Raw genomic sequence first — 17,579 nt, 5'->3', positions numbered from 1 at the left:
AGGGGCAACCCTCTCGGGTCCCCTCCCTCCTTGGGAGATTTGTACTATCACTTTGCTATTGCTCAATAAGCCTTGCTTTGCTGCCCACCAAAAAATATTTTTAAATAAAGAAAAGGGCACCTGGGTGGCTCAGTGAGATAAGCATCTGCCTCCAGCTCAGGTCATGATCCCAGGGTCCTAGATCGAGCCCCCAGTCAGGATCCCTGCTCAGTGGGGAGCCTGCTTCTCCATTTCCCTGCTGCTCCCCCTGCTTGTGCTTGCTCTTTCTCTCTCAAATAAATATTCTTTAAAAAAATTAAAAACAGAACCACCATATGGTCCAATAATCCCGCTTCTGGGTATATAGATGACTAAAGGAAATGAAAACAGGATCTCAGAGGTATCCGCACTCCAGGTTTATTGTAGCATCGTACACAAGAGACACGATGTGGTAACAACTGAAGGGTCCATCAAGGGAGAAGACACAGTATATACACAATGGACTATTATTCAGTCACGAGAAAAAAGGAAATGCTGTCATTTGCGACAATACAGATGGCCCTTAAGGAAATTATGCTAAGTGAGGTAAGTCAAACGCAGAAAGACAAATACTATATATTTTTATATGTGGAATCTTAAAAGAAAAACAAAAAAACCAAACTCAAATTTGAGAGTGGAATGATGGTTACCAAAGGCTTGGATGGGGGGGATGTTGTTTAAGGGTATCTACTTGCAACTGGTAGATAAATAAATCCTGAAGATCTAATACACAGCACGGGGAAGAAAAGGAACAAAACTGTATTACAAACATTGAACTGGACAAGAGACTAGATCTTAACTGTTCCTACCATGAGGAACACCAGATACCATGAGGATACAGGTGCTAGTGCTACAGTGGCAATCATACTAGAGTGTAAATTCATCAGCTCAATGCTGTACACCTTAAACTCACACGGGGTTATATGTCAATCATATCTCAATGAAGAAAAAATTAGTGAATGAATAACTGAAGCCTTAAATGGTCTTAAAATGGTGCAGAATATGTACCCATTCATATCTATGAACTTAGCTCCTTAGATATGAAATGACTTTAGGTGACAATATTTTTAGTGTTCTAAGTTCTTTTAAATTTTGAGTGCTTCATCAATCGACTTCACATTTATCACAAAGACTTATGACCCTGACTGGCTAAGTCAGTGTTTTTTTAACAAACAAGGATTTGGATAAATACCCACAGAGGCTGTCAAGTGCCTAGCTCTCCTGACACAGAATGGAAGTGACTGTGTAGGCTGGTTGAAGGGATGAGGCCCCCTCGCGCCCACCTGCCACCCCAAACAGAAACAAGTGAAAACAAACTGTCATGGGTTTGCCAGGGACACCGGAAAGAAACCAAGAAAGTAGTCCTTCTTCTGTCACGTCTACTTCTTTCCTTCCTCCTCTCTTATGCCTTTTGTCTTTTTTAAATAATCTTCCATGATTGCTTCTCAGCGCATACTACGACTGAGTGCTAGCTGAAGGTTTTGTTAACTGCACCATAACCACGAGTTTCCTCTCCTTTTTCCACTAGTTTTCTCCTTTCTCATTTGGAGAGTAAGGTCCTAGCAAAGTCAGCTTCCAACAGGACCCTTTGGAAGACAGTAAGCGACGATCTGCTTTGGAAGATTTTCTCACAACGATGACACTTACAGGGTTTCTCTTTGGTATAACTTCTCAGCTGCCGAGTGAGAGGTTTCCTCCGGCAAACATTTTCCTCAGGAGTTATATTCTCCCCAGTATGAGTTCTCAGGTGTTGACTGAGCTAAGTCCACCTGCAAAAGGCCTTCCCACATCTCTTCCACTCACAGGGTTTCTCCCCAGTAAGAACACTTCAGGGGCAGGTGAGGGATGAATGAAGGCGGAGAGTGTGTCCACAGTCACTGTATCCACGAGGTTTTCCCCACTGTGACTCCTTGTGCCGAGCTAGGGAAGAGCGGTCACAAAAGGCTCTCTGATCTTTACACTCAAAGGATTCTCCCCCAGGGCAGATGCTCTTAATGCCAGGAATAAAAATGGTGAATGAAGGCCTTCCCACCTCACTGCCCTCAAGCCTTCTCTCCTGGGGAAACCCTTACATGAGGAGTGAGAAGACAGCTGACACAAAAGGCTTAGCCCACATATTCTGTACTTGAAGAGACTCTCTCTCGGGTGGGGGAAGTTATTTTGGACAAAAGCAGAGCCATCCCACACTTTCCCATATTCCTTGCACTCACAAGGCCTCTCCCAGTGTGAGTCAGCTGTGCTGCAGGAGGTCTGACCTGCAGCTGGGGGCCTTCCCATACTTGAAGTACTCCCCTGGCTTCGCTCAGTGCAAATCCTCCCATGCTGACCTAGGCCTGCCCTCTCAAGAAAGGCTTTCTCACATTCACCGTGGTCACAGGCTTCCCTTCAGCATGATCTGATGTCGAACAACCACGCCAATTATTTGTTAAACTTCCACTTGTACGAGTTCTGCCCCTAGACCATGGAAGCTTTCTGTGGGGTGAGTGGTTCACAGAAAGCACTCCCCTCCCCGAGAGACTCACTCCCATGAAAGTGTTGAAGGCAGATTAGCAGTTCCCATACCCATGTGCTCAGAGCTCACCTTCCTGGGAGGACTCTCCTTGTGGGAAAGTGTCCCAGGCTCAGGAGCCTTTCCTGCATCTCCAATGGCCCCTGTTGTTCCCAGGTTCACCACAGCCAAGAGTCCCTTGAGATGCTCTGAGTCAACCAACCCAGGAGCGAGGCTGCCTCCTAACAAGTGGAAGGCTTTATGGTCTCGGATTATGATCTCTTACCTAAAGGAAATCTGATACGCAAAAGGCCTCCCCACTCTCAGGGCCCCCGTGTGGTTTCTCCCCACTGCAAGGGGCCTGCAGCTGCTAAGTCCAGAGCTGACCACAAAGTTCTTCCAACACTCCCTGCAAGTAAAGGCCGTCTCCAACACCTGGGATCTGTAGATCTTCACAAATCAGGCCTGGCTCCTTTCCTTTCTGAAGAAATTCTCTCCACTCTGCGGCCTCTGCATCTGGTCAAGGTTTATACTACCCCAGGAGTCTCTCCCACAGTGATGCACATGGCGGTGTTTGGGTGCTGCTCAGATGGTGTTCCCTGTGGCTCAGCCGGGTGCAAAGATGTCTTTCAAGACCGGGTCACACATGTCACAGGGATGAGCCTTTTGGGTGGAAGGACCTGCCTTGGGAGTTCCCATCTGTGACACTCACAGAAACACCCTGCTCAGAAGGTGCAGCCTCACCCCTCACACCACGCCATCAACCTGAAGAAAGATAAAGGCGGGGAAGTGCATGTTTAATGGGTGGCAAGTGGCAGGCCATGACCCATGCATGTCTGATACAACCAGGAACGAGTCCATGGGACAGCAGAACGTGGGAGCTAGCGTCAGGATCAGGAAGGGAAGGTTGCAGGCCTCTACAGGTCAGGGAATGACAGAGACCTCACAGGAAAAGGGTACAAGGACAGAGTACAGTACGAGGAGGGGCAGGGTCTCCAAATCACTCCTCTGGCCAATGATCTCCCAGCAAGGCCGTGTGGTAGATGAGTGCTGTGCAAAAGGGTCTGTCCAGGGCCAGAAAAATCTGGCTGGAATGGAATACTTCGTTTTCAAGGAAAACTGAAGGATGTGAGCAAAACTCATGACAGTGTTAAATGAAACCCAATGCTGCAGAGTACCAAGAGAAGATGGGGGGCAGAGGGAAGGGACTAACTACCTGAGACCAGAGTACAAATGACAGTGGGCAGAGCATCCAGATGGGGAAGGAAAAGGAGGGAGGTCAGCCACAGGTACCAGCGTCCGAATACCAGGAGACACAGCACGGGCTGCTGGTATAACATGAAGCCAGCCCCAATGCGACCATTCCCTCGGCTTCCACTCACCAGGCCCAGCCTCCTCCAAGTCTTCTTTGCTGTAGCTGGAGCTGTGTTTACCTTCTCAGGCACCCTGGGCTCCCCTCCGGCTCCATCTGGGTAACTACGTGGGACCTGGAAACAGCAAGTCCTAAAGGGAAAGAAGAGCCGCTGAGTGGCTGGCAGCACCCTAGGGCAACATTCTCCAAAAAGAAGATTAAATATTTTAAAAAGAATCTTGGAAAACCGTCTTGCAGGAACAGCTCACTGTTCTTCACGAGGAATGACCATGTCAGTGCCTGCAATTCCTGGCACAGTCAGGCCCCAGGAAAAGTCAATTAGAAGAACGGGTGATAAAAGTTGGGGTTTTCAAGGGAAAAAAAAAAAAAAAAAGAAGAACGGGTGAGAATGTAGGCAGAGAGGAGGTGTCTGGACACCCAGTCGAGGTGTGGCCAGGCCATCTGGGATCCGCTGGGCAGACCGCAAGACTCTTGACCCCCAAACTCTTCGTTTGAAAGCTTTGGGACAGGAGAGATTGGGGCTGCAGCAGAACAGGAGCCAGTGCCCACTGCCCAGCCCCTGGACCCACACGATCTACCCCAGGGAGCCAAGGAAAACGGTCAGTCGTGCCATGACAGTACTGTAAGACTGAGAGCTGCCCTTTGGGGAAGAAAGGGAAGAACAAAACTCAGAGCAGGAAACTGGGAATCATACTATCCCCTGCTGTCCATGTTCTTGAATGTGGGCTGAACTGAAAACTCCTTTTTAATGAAAACAATATGGCAAAAATGACAGGATGTCACTTCTGAGAACAGACTACGAAAACACCAGCCTCTACGTTGGGTGCTGTCTCTTGCTTGTGCTCGTGGAAATCAGCTGCCTTGTTGTGATCTGCTTATGGAGAAGACCCATGGCAAGAGCCTGAGGGAAGGCTCTGGCCAAAAGCCAGCAAGCAAATGACTAGTTAGTCCAACAGCCTCCTGCTCAAGTGCGTGACCTTGAAAAGAGACTGACCTCCAGCTGAGCCTTCCGATGAGAGAGCAAACTTGGACAGCTTGACTCAAGGTTATGAAAGACCTCGAGCTAAAGGTACCCGGATAAGATATGCCTGATTCTTGACCAGAGACTGTGAGATGGTAAGTGTTTGTCTTCACTCCACTAAGCTTTGGGATAATTTGTCATGTAGCAACAGGTAACTAAAGCAGGGACTTACCCAGCGAGGACACAAGTGCGAAGTTCTCCAGCATCACATCACGATACAGGAGTCTCTGGGCTTCCTCAAGGAGCTCCCACTCCTCCCGGGAGAAGTACACGAACACATCCTCGAAGGTCACACAGCCCTGTCACGAAGGGGGACAGTTGAGCCCACAGGCAGCAGGGGCCCCCAGTCGATCCACTCACACAACCACCCCTGGTGCCTCTCCTCTCGGCCTCCCACCTCAGACGAGAGAGCAGGCTTTGGCGCCACCAGTGCCTGCTCTCCCCTCCTGTCTCTCTGATCACTGCGAGCCGCCCAGAGCCAGGCAGGTGGGCAGACAGATACCGTGTAAGCTGTGGGTCTGCCGGGAAGGGCACCAACTCTCTGGCCGTCCTCCAGGCCATGCCTCCCAGACACAACCACACTGGGCTTCGCCTTCTCCCGGAAGCTCTCAGCACTAGGGTCTTAATGCTCTCAGTTCGCATCCTCCCGAGCCTCCACTCTGTGGCCAGGGGAAGCTGCTGAGAGAAATCTGTGTCAAACCACCTTGGTCCACAGCTCCAGACTTTCAGAAGAAAGGCCCAGCGTGCGGGGCTGCCCTTCCCCTGCCCTCCGTTCCCGTCGGACCCACTGCAGACCCTGCTCTCTCCCAGCTCAATCTCGCTCCCAGTACTGGCCCATGCCCGCGCTCGTGCCTCCGTCCCTCTTCCGAGTGTTACTCCACCGGCCGCCGGCAACGGGAACGTCCCCACGTTATCTCACCTGCGCCAGAAGCGACCTCCCCCAGGGCCGCCACGGCCGAGAAAATGCGAGATTAAATCGAACCCCGCTCCCCCACCGGCCAGGAGGAGGAGCGACGCCCGCGAGGGTGAGACACGGAGAGGCGCGTGGGGGGCAGGCCGGGACGACGCTCCGCTCCGCTCACCTGCGCGGGATTCATCCGTGCTGCCGCCCCTGCCACGCCAGGGGTCCTGGTGGGCTGAGCAGGGCCCGAGAGGCGGGAGACCAGGTGGGTCCCGAGGGCTCAGCTTGGGCGGGGTCGGCCAAAGCCCGTGTGGCGTGTGGCGGCCCGAACCGCGCTCTAAGATGCTGTGAGAGGCTCAGGGGGGCCGGGCCGCCGCCTCCCGGGGCCTGGGCGACGGAGCGCGGGGACCTCGGAGGAGGAGCGGCGCCGGCGGCGCCCGTCCCACAGGCTGGCCACAGTCTCGGGGAGAAGGGGTGGACGCCGGGCGTCACGGCTGGCCAAGGGCGCGGAGGCGGTCCCGCCGCGTCACTCCCCCGCCCGGCGCGGCCTGGACTGCCCCGGCGCGCGCTCCCGGCCACGCGGTCGTGGCGCGACCAGCGGCCGCTCAGTCAGGGATGCGCCCCTGCGGCGCGGCCGGAAGTCCCGCCCCTCGCGCAGGAAGCGTCCCCGGGCGGCCTGCGGCGGGGCGCTCGGGGCGGAAACCCATAGCCCACGCTTCTGGTTACTGTGGATTAGGGACGGGTGCAGTCCTTGGGACTACGACGGGGCCAGCGGGGGAACAGAGCCCAGGCTCCCCGGTGCAGAGAAGCGTCCGCACTCCCGCAGGCGAGGGGCGAACCCCCCCCCCCAAAGCCAGGCGGCGCGGGAGCGGAGGACGTCTGCGGCCAGCCCGCCCCGGTGCGCGGGAGACTGCGGGGCGGGCGCAGCGGGTCGAAGGGCCCCGCTTCCGGTCCCAGGTTGGGAACCCGGGCTCTGCGTGACGCGGACGGGAACGAAGTCCCTCGCGGGATTTAACGTGCCCTCACGCGGTTAGTTCCCGTTAGGTCACTCGCTGTTAGCTGTACCATGCCAGCCTGCGGGAGGCCAAGTCGCGCTGGCTCTTTGCGGGATCCTGGGCATTGTTGATCTAACAAAATACGACGACTTCTTGACCGGAAAGTAGCCTCACAGGTATTGATTAAAAATTTCACATAAAAGCACAGATTTGAACTATTTGATTTATTTAGTTGTTTCTTTTTTAAACAGGCTCCCTGCTGAGCAGAGAGCCGGATGCGGGGCTCGATCCCAGGACCCTGGAATCATGACCTGAGCTGAAGGCAGAGGCTTAACCCACTGAGCCACCCAGGCGCCCCTATTTAGTTGTTTCTTAAACAGCATGGCAGGAGAGCGTCTTAAACTACAGAGAGGCAAGCTGCCCAACACAGGCGTTACGACAGGCCCCAGGACTCAGATCTTGGCTCGTCAGGGCAAGCGGACAGTGGAGCTGACGGGACCTGTCGTCTAGTTCACCGTAGCCCGGCCCTGCGTCTCCCCTCTGACCTTCGTCCTGCCCTTCTGACTGCTTAGGGCAAATATGTGATCATGAAGCTCGGAGGCTTTCGGTCATGATGCCCTGTCTTTATCAAAACACTGCCACCGGGCGCCTGGGTGGCTCAGGTCATGACTCCGGAGCCCTGGGATGGAGTCCCGCGTCGGGCTCCCAGCTCCACAGGGAGTCTGCTTCTCCCTCTGACCTTCTCCCCTCTCATGCTCTTTCTCAAATTAGTAAATAAAAATCTAAAAAAAAACAAAAACAAAAAAACACTGTCACCGTCAGCCCACCCCCTGAACTTGCAGCCCCCAAAGGAGTACTAAATCCTGGGCGGTGTGAAATCTAGAACCACTGAGGATATCCCCAGAATTGTGCACAAACGTGAGAACAGTTAAGACACAATTTCATCATCACTTCTGCCCATATCCAACTGGCCACAGCTCATTCACATGGTCCCAAAATAAGTTTAAGAAGAGCTGAGACATGCTGTCCTTCTGGGAGTCCAGACAGGGAAAATGCGATTGGTAAGCATCCAGCCACCTTAGGTCACAATCCATCAATTTGGTCATCAGATATGTATTTTATTATTTCTCCTGTGGATTCTACACTGTCACTTTTTTATTATTCCAACAACTCAAGCCCCATCTAATTCCTGAGCCCATCTCACAGTTACAATCTCTAGTGTGTCGTTCAAATACTATTCTTTAACAACAGGAAACTATCAACACACAGTAAGTTGCTTCCACTCATTTCCGGTATACGTGGGTCAGGAACACATGGAACAACACAGTGAAGGTGCCAAAAAAATAATCGTCCACAAAGATTTCAATACTCCACAAAACAGTATTTTTGAAGAAAGAGTAGGAAATAAGACAATATGAGGCCAAAAATGAAAAATATAATAGAAAGCTAAGCCATACAAAATGAATCCTGAAGTTTAAAGTCAAAGGAAAGTGATCCCTGGTAAAAGGTATGCACTGAGAAGGAATGAAGATCCAAGAGAGATGCATCTGTGGATTAATACAATTATTCGCTATCTATAAAACACACGAACGGTATCTCCTTGTTGAATAGAATGATAGAATTGCCATGCAATTCTCAAGAATTCCCCTTATATTGTGCAAGAAAAGGGTAAAGGTATTAACCACTACATTCTGTTGTGTTAGACATGTCTTAAAATTTTTACCTTAAATATTAATAAAATAGGGCCACATACATTCCCAACTAAAAGCAATGTTTAGAAAGCAAATAGTCTATACAAATTTTTAAAGGAAAGTGTAAGAAACAGAACTGAAGCAAAGATAAGAACAAAACAGGAAGATGCATTTGAACCCAAATATCCCAGCCAGCACAGGACATAAGGAATAAATGCTTGAATTAGTAGTCAGTTATTTTTGGTAGGTTGAAAAACATCCCACAATAATCAGTTTATAAGCCACACTTCTAAGATACGATGTTACAGAAATTGATGAAATAAAAGAGAAATATATAACTATTTTTAAAGATTTTATTTATATATTTGAGAGAGAGAGCCAGCAGGGATGGGGGTGGGGATGGAAGTGGGGTGAGGGGGTGGGGCAGAGGGAGAAGCAGAGAATTCCAAGCAGACTTAGCACTGAGCTCAATCTCCCCACCCTGAGATCATGAAGCCAAAATCATGAGTTGGATGCTTAACTGACTAAGTCACCCAGGCACCCCATAGCTAATAATTATTAGACAAAAACACAAAGATTTATATTTGTATTGGAAAAATAGATATAAGGAAGAAAACAGCTGGAAGATATACTTTAAAACTTGTATACAATTTTTTTTTAAAAGATTTTGTTTATTTGAGAGAGAGAGCATAGCAGGGGGAGGAGGGTAGGGAAAGGAAGACGGACAAAGGACTCCATGCTGAGCATGGAGCTGGGCATGGGGCTCAGTCCCAGGACTGTGAGATCATGACCTGACCCGGAGTCGGATGCTTAACTGACTGAGCTACACAGGTGCCCCTAAAATTGGTATGTAATTCTTAGCATCAATTCAAACTATGTAAAAAAAAAAAACAAACCATTTTTACTCTAAGAATAAAGGGTTAAATGTGGGATATTTTACTATGATTTTTGAAAGGCAGGCATAATATTGGTAAGTTTCCATTAGAGTCACACACCAAGATGGACAAATCTGACCTGAAGGATACATACAGAAATGTAGACACTGACTATAGGAGGTTTGCTTTTTAGCACAAACTCAATATGTATGAAACTGACTATATACAGAATCATAAAAAAAAGGGTGGGGGCACCTGGGTGGCTCAGTCAGTTGAGCGTCTGACTTGAGATTCTCTCTCCCTCTGCCCGTCCCCTCGCTCATGCTCACTTTCTTAAATAAATAAGTAAAATATTTTTTTTAAATCCCTCTTTGGGGCGCCTGGGTGGCTCAGTGGGTTAGGGCCTCTGCCTTTGGCTCAGGTCATGATCCCGGGGTCCTGGGATGGAGCCCCGCATCGGGATCTCTGCTCAGCGGGGAGCCTGCTTACCCCCTTCTCTGCCTGCCTCTCTGCCTACTTGTGATCTCTGTCTGTAGAATAGATGAATGGAATCTTTAAAAAGAAATTAAAAGGCCCTCTTTAACTGCATAGAATGAAATAAAGCATGCATTCAGGATAGAGATTAGCAACAGAAAATATCCGAAAAAAACCTAAAGATATGCTTGGAAAATTGAGTTCCAAAATACTAAATAACCCATGCCTAAAGAAAGTTAAGATAATCAATATTGAAATATGCGTTTTGAAAATGACATCCCCAATGCCAACTTGGCGGGCCTTTTATAAATAGCATAATGGACAGTATTCAGACAAGCTCGGAGAAATAGACGCGGTCTGTGCTTGAGTATGAGCTTGGGTTCATCATCGGAGTTCTCTGCACTTCAGTTTTCATATTACATTGAAGGGGTTTCCATGGTTCTTTAAAGTGCTCAACCTCTATTATTCGAAGCATACTTCTGTTTTTAAATTCTTATAGAATATTCAACGTGAAGCTTTGCTTTACAATGTGCCAAAAATGATGATACCCCTACATATTCTCATGAGATGCAATTAATGAATTCCATTAAAAGGAATACCCTTTAATGTATATAAGGGTGATAATGAGACAGACATACATTCATCTCAAAAACCTTTAAAAATCACAATAATAACAACAGGCAATACAAAAAAGTCATCATTATCCCATTCATATAAAAAGTAAAGCATTATCCCATTCATATAAATTTCAAAATCCAACAAAAATACAATAACCACTATCAGTAATACACAGTTAAGGTGTCAAACTATGAAGAAAAGTAAGAAAATGAGTAAAGCAAAATTCTGGACGGTGTTCTTCGAAGTGAAGGATAGAATTTGCAATCTCACAGGCTCATCCATGGCATGCTAACATCGCTAGGTTCCATTTTTTACTGGGGTGGGGGATGCATTTCTACTTATGACATTTATCCTTTTCCTCCTTTTTCATACATGTCCAATTCAATGAGATTAAATGGACAAATCATAGAAGTATAGCTTGGACACTATTTATGTGTTTCCCATGCAACCCCTAGCTGTACAGAGAGAATATTCCCAGTAACTTCTCAGACACGTATTTGCCTCCCCTCAGTTAATACTATGCGAACATGACCTTTATTATGTTCTCAATCACCATGTATTAGGTTTTCTTGGTTATGAACCTATCTATAAAATTCTGCAGAATTTACTACTTTGTGTCCAATGTACATTGCCCCTCAGAGCATTGCGGGATGAAGGCAGCAGTCTGAATCTGTTTTCTTCCACTGAATCAAAGGTAGAAATTAAGCACCTTTTTTTTTTTTAAGATTTTATTCATTTGATAGACGGAGATCACAAGCAGGCAGACAGGAAGGCAGAGAGAGAGGTGGGGGGAAGCAGGCTCCCTGCTGAGTAGATAGACTAATGCAGGGCTCAATCCCAGGACCCTGAGACCACGACCCGAGTCGAAGGCAGAGGCTTTAACCCACTGAGCCACCCAGGCGCCCCAGAAATTAAGCACCTATCGATGACTGTCATCTGAATTATTTCCATTTCTTGGTTATCATGAAATTATTATAAACTTTCATATATATTTATGTTGGTGTAAAAAGCACTCATTCCTAATGCACATGCCCCCAAAGTGATTAGGTTGGTTATAAAATGTTTAGAAGTAATATAAAATCTTTACCTCAGACCACATAAAAGTATTAACTCAAAAATGGGTCTAGACCATAAAATATCTAGAAGAAAGCATAATTCAAATCTTTGCAACCTTGGGTTGGAGAGAAACTCCAATTAGAGAGTAGACAGAAAGAACACATAAAAGAAAAAAATGAATTTTGGATTACATCAAGATTAAAAACCTCTCTTCTTCGAAAGACACTATGAAAATAATGAAGACATAAGCCATTGATTGAGAGAAACTATTTGCAAAACACACATCTGATAAGAGGACTAGCATCCAGAATATTAACTAAAGTCATGTTAGGGGAAAAATTTTAAATGGGCAAAGGATTTGAACAAGTAACCAAAGATATATGAATGACCAATGAACATATGAAAAGATGCTCAGTATCATTAGTCATTCTGGCAATGCCACTTAAAACTACAATACAGGGGCACCTGGGTGTCTCAGTGGGTTAAGCCTCTGCTTTCGGCTCCTATCATGGTCCCAGGGTCCTGGGATCGAGCCTTGCTTCAGGCTCTCTGCTTGGCAGGAAGCCTGCTTCTCCCTCTCTCTCCCTGCCTCTCTGCCTACTTGTGATCTCTGTCGTCAAATAAATAAATAAAATCTAAAAAAAAACCCTACAATACAATAACTATGTGCCTGCCCAAATCGCTACAATTAAAAAGACTTACGAGGACGCACGACAACCAGAACTCTCACGTGCTGTTGGCGGAGTGCACACTGGCACGGGCACTTTGGAAAGCAATTGGGCAGTTTCCTATTTAGGTAAATACACACTTGATATAGGACAGGGCCATCTCCTCCCACATATTTACACAAGTTAAAAGGTCTCCTTCCAAATATCTGTTGAAATATCCGGGCAGTTTTGTGCACAATACCCAAAAACTTGGAATTGCTGTCCATGAACTGGTTAATGGATAGACAAATTGTAGCACACACAGAAAACAAAGTACTACTTGGCTTTATATACAAGGAAGAGATGAGGAACAGGACTGAATCTCAAGATCATTACGCAAGTGAAAATGCCTGAAAAAAAGAAAGACCACATATTAAGTGATTCTATTCATTTGACATTCTAAAAAAACTAAGTCAGTGGTTCCTAAGGCTGGCGTTTGGGAGAGGAATTTCCAAGAGGGAACATTTTGGGGTCAGGCAAATATTTTCACATCTTGATGGTGATAGTGGTCACAAAATTATATACATATTTTTCAAAATTAATCAAGATATATTCTTAAAAGATTCCTGAATGGAAATTATGCTTCAAAACATTTTTTTGTTTCAATACATTTTTAAAAATAAAGTTTAAGATAAAATTTTTAAAAGATTTATTTATTTGAGAAAGAGAGAGAGAGCATGAGAGAAGAGGTCAGTGGAAGAAACAGATTCCCTGCTGAGCAGGGAGTCTGATGTGGGACTTGATCCCGGACTCAAGGATTGTGACCTGAGACGAAGGCAGTTGCTTAACCAACTGAGCCACCCAGGCACCCAAATTTAAGATAAATTTGATGCATTTCAGGTACTTCCCTAGGCTTGTCCAAAAGAACAAAGACGGAATGTAAAGAAAATATGCACAAAGCAATAAAAAATTTGAATTTGTTTTACACTGGGTGAAAATTTTGAGTGAAAGACTTAAAGAGACTATCTAGCATATCAATCATTTTATAGGCTGAAAATATTAACATCACAGGGGAAAAGCTGTAGAGAGCCGCAGCAGGTGGGCAGTGCACAAATCTGGGGAAATGTACACTGGGGCTGCCATGATTTTGGAAGAGAAACACATAAAACTTCATTCGAAGTACCTTTAATCAGTGAGGGGCAGTGGAGTCTAGAAATGGTGATAACAAGGTCAGAAAATACTGTTCATCAGAGTAGCTGAAGTCTCCAGATGTTTTAGTTTACTTTATGAACATCTAGGACTTCCCCAGTGTAGAGAAGAGCTGCTGGAAGAAAATGGATCAGAAGCCATGATGATAAATAAGGGCAGGCATGTTCAAGCTGTAAATATAAAAATTGGAACCTTGAGAGAAGGCTAAGATGCTGAAAAATAAGAACATACTTAGAAATGAAGGGTAGGCAGAGGTTTGGTTTGTTGGGTGGTAGAGATGGGGGTCCAGCTTTCTCCAAAATCCCCCCAGAGCCTGAATCGGCTCAGAAAATGTAGGGCTTATGAATACTTGTCGCGGCCGGCGCAACAAATCGACCCGGAACGTGAGGGTTAGAGGATGAAGAAAAGAACTCGAGAAGCAGAGAGATGGGGGCAGGAGGAGCACGGAGGAGGATGTCCAACAGTGCTAAGTTTATTCAAATCATTAAGGCCATATATATAGTGATATTACAATAGGAGAAGCAGTACATCTGTGTCTAGTGAAACAACCACGAGTTCCCATAATAAGTTTCACGCTTAACTATAAGCAGACCTCGTGACGCCAAATGGCTGATGCCAGTACAAGTGTTCTGCATTGATACAGCAAACCTGAAAGTAATTTACGGGCTGTACTAGGGCAGCAAGGACCAGCCATGAACTTATAACCCCAACCGAATTGTTCTCATTGTTTAGCAAGCGTGTGGCAAGTCACGCAGGCGAGCGCACAACACATAGCACAGACCCTTTCTCGGTGCTACTCAACTTTATCGACCTAAGCCTTTAGTTCGGCTATTCAGCCTTTAAAGGAGGCACAAGTCAGGGCCTGGTTTGGCCCTCATCTCAAGCCTTATTGAGGCCTCCCACAAATACTCTTGGTTTAGGGCCATGTATGGCAAGTGCCATGAAATGGAGCTAAAAGGGGAGCTTTTCAGAGGAGGATGAAGCAGTATCTGCAAGTGAGAGTGGGAAAATGAGAATGAGGGGCCGCTGGTGAATGGAAAGAAAATGTGAAAACAGAACTGCCTACTTCAGATATTTTATGGCGGGAAACTGTGAGCTGAATCCTGGGGTCTGGGGAGTGTATCTGAGAAAAGAACTTAGGATGCGCAGGAGGGACAGCAGGCTGACATCATGGGCAAGTCTGGCTCCATCCTGCTGGGGACCCTCTGATAAGACGTGTGTTAAAGTGGGTAGTACAGAGTGTGGGATATCAACAGCGCTGGCTACAGAAACTGCCTTGCACGACCTCAATCCATTCGTCTACACTGTGATGGCATCTTCTGTGTAATGGTCAGCTAGTGTTGGCAGGTCAAGTAGTCACACACTGTTGTAACGGTGTCTGTAGAGGCCCTCTTGGCAGGGAATTTAATACCATACCCAGAGATAGCATCAGTTCCAGTAAGAATGAGTCATTTCCCCCTCCAGAAGAGAATGGATTGGATATAAACAATCCGCCACCACGTGGCAGTTGGTCTCTTACAGAACGTATGGCATCATGATCTTAGTGTTGGTTTTTGGAATCGGCCCGTTAGACATTCAGTAAGGGAAGTGGCTATTTTAGTTGGAGGAAGAGGCATGCCATGCTGTGGGGCTCACCTAACACCTCCGTTTCTGCTACTGAAGCCAACATTACCTATAGCTCTGGAGTGCAAGGACTGGGAAGGCCAAAGACTGAGCCTGGCTAGCCTCGACTACTCTGCTTCCCTCCCTTTTCCTCTGCAGTAGGTGCCTGGAGGCACTAGTGGGGGACACATAAATCCACTCCCTTTGCACTCCCTCTAGTAACTGCGTGCTCCTGTTCCATACAAACTTATCACTGATCTGCCAGTCTTGATTCTTCAGTGCTTCTGAACAACCGGACCCGCCATTTGCCACACAAGTACACATACATCCTGACATCAGGCCACCTCTCCTAATACAAAAGTGATGCCCAATTGTACTCATCCGGGATCTGGCCACAGAGAGGATTTCTCCACACCAGTGTCCTTCAGGGGCACCCTACGTGAGATGTGATGTGTCGTCAGTGCATTTGCAGCCTACCCTGCAGGGCAAGGTGCTCGACCTGTACCAAGGCCGGGCTTTTTCCTATTCAACCCCTGAACCAAAAGGACAAGAGTCTGATTCCACTTTTGAGGTTTGTGGCCCACATTCAATCCGACCTCCCCCTCTGCCCCACATTTGGACAACATGATATAAAACCCCACATGCTCCTTCCCTTTGTACAGGTGGGAGAGCTAAATGCCCACCCTCACCTAGTACTAAGGCAGAAGGAGGTGACGGAAGGCGGTATTCTGCTTTCACCTGTGGGATAGTGTGGCGCCGACCCAGGGGAGGAGCTAATCTTCCAACCCCACCCAGAAGAATGAGGTCAGTCTGCACTCCACTCCCTGACCTTTCTGCAAAGGCAGGTTGATAGAAATTACTCAATCGGAACTGATATAAAACAGACTGGGAAAAAAAATGTGAAAAGAACAGAGCCTCAGGGACCCATGGGACAATTAAAAAAAAAAAAAAAGATTTAACATGTTATTCAAGTTCCAGAAAGGAAGGAGAAAGGGTGGATCTAAAAATCATACTGGAAGAGAGGTGCCTGGGTGGCTCAGTTGTTAAGCATCTGCCTTTGGCTTAGGTCATGATCCCAGGGTCCTGAGATCTGCCTGTGTTTCTCCCTCTCCCTGCTGCTCCCCCTACTTGGGCTCACACTCTCTGTCAAATAAATAAATAAAATCTTAAAAATATATATTAAAAAATTTTAAAGATTTTTTAATTTAATTTTATTTATTTGTCAGAGAGATAGAGTACAGGCAGGCAGAGTCAGAGGGAGAAGCAGGCTCCCCACAGAAAATACTGGAAGAAATAAAGGTTGAAAATATCCCCAAATTGACTGACTAAAGGGATATGCCTACAGTTTCAAAAACCTAAACACATCCCAAGCGGGATAAATAAAAAAATTCTACACCAGGACACAGAATAATCATATTTCTGAAAACTAAAGATAAACATTTTAAAAGCAGCTAGAGGGAAAAGGACATATTATCTGTAGGGGAACAATGGTTTAAATGGCAGGTTTCTCACCCGAAACCACAGAGGCCTGAAGGAAGTAACGTAACATTTTGCAAGTACTAGGAGAGAACTGCCAACCACGAACCCTATATCACATCAAAATTTCCTTCAGGGGCACCTGGGTGGCTCAGTGGGTTAAGCCTCTGCCTTTGGCTCAGGTCATGATCTCAGGGTCCTGGGATAGAGCCCCGCATCGGGCTCTCTGCTCAGCTGCCCCCCCCCTCTCTGCCTGCCTCTCTGCCTACTTGTGATCTCTGTCAAATAAATAAATAAAATCTTTTAAAAATTTTCCTTCAAAGATAAGGAAATAAATCCATTGTCAGATGAAAGAAAACAAACAACATCTGTCACCAGATCTACCCTGAAAGAATGGCTACAGGAAGTTCTCCAACAGAAAGGAAATAAGAGCAAAAGAGGCTTGAAATTTCAATGAAAAGGGTTAAGAAACAGAAGTAAATTGACTACCCTTCTTCTCATATACTTCTAAAAATGTTTGACGACTGAAGAAGGTAATAACATCATTTGACATGGTCTTCAACATATGAAGAGTAAACATCCAAGACAACTGTACAAAAAGAATAGTGAATGTAAAGGGAGCTAACAGAAGTAAGGTTTCTACAACGCACTTAAGTTGCTAAAATACTGTCAACAGGAGACTGTGATAAATTGCACATATACATTTTAATACCTAGAGTAGCCACTTAAAAAGATAAAGAAAGGAAAAAAATACACCCCCAAAACCCTATACATGAATCAAAACTGATTTCTAAAAAATGTCCAAGGTCCAAAAAGAAGGCAAGGAAACCCCCTTCCCCACCCTTACAAAAACCAAAACAGAAAAACAGGAACAAGAAAGAGGAAAAATTAGGGGCGCCTGGGTGGCTCAGTGGGTTAAGCCTCTGCCTTCGGCTCAGGTCATGATCTCAGGGTCCTGGGATCGAGCCCCGCATCGGGCTCTCTGATCGGCGGGGAGCCTGCCCACCCCACCGCGCCTGCCTCTCTGTCTACTTGTGATCTCTGTCAAATAAATAAATAAAGTCTTTAAAAAAAAAGAAAGAAGAAAAACGAAAAATCAAAGAAGAAAAATGACATTATTTACTCCAAACATGTCA

At 46.5% G+C, this 17,579-nt stretch overlaps 1 long non-coding RNA gene across 1 annotated transcript; it reads right to left on the bottom strand.

Annotated features, from left to right (window-relative positions):
* Positions 1–615: 615 nt before the first annotated feature.
* On the bottom strand, positions 616–6,263 carry LOC111139731. The gene is made up of 4 exons (XR_002640106.1): positions 5,982–6,263; positions 5,072–5,198; positions 3,889–4,009; positions 616–3,271 (listed from the first exon to the last, which is right to left on the bottom strand). It is a non-coding gene; the product is annotated as an uncharacterized LOC111139731 (long non-coding RNA).
* Positions 6,264–17,579: the final 11,316 nt, after the last annotated feature.

The sequence above is a fragment of the Enhydra lutris genome, unplaced genomic scaffold, assembly GCF_002288905.1.
Source record: "Enhydra lutris kenyoni isolate GAN:26980312 unplaced genomic scaffold, ASM228890v2 scaffoldscaffold114, whole genome shotgun sequence".
Classification (NCBI taxonomy): Eukaryota; Metazoa; Chordata; class Mammalia; order Carnivora; family Mustelidae; genus Enhydra; species Enhydra lutris.
The sequence above is the reverse complement of the archived record's forward strand: the minus strand, read 5'-3'. Positions and strand labels throughout refer to the sequence as shown.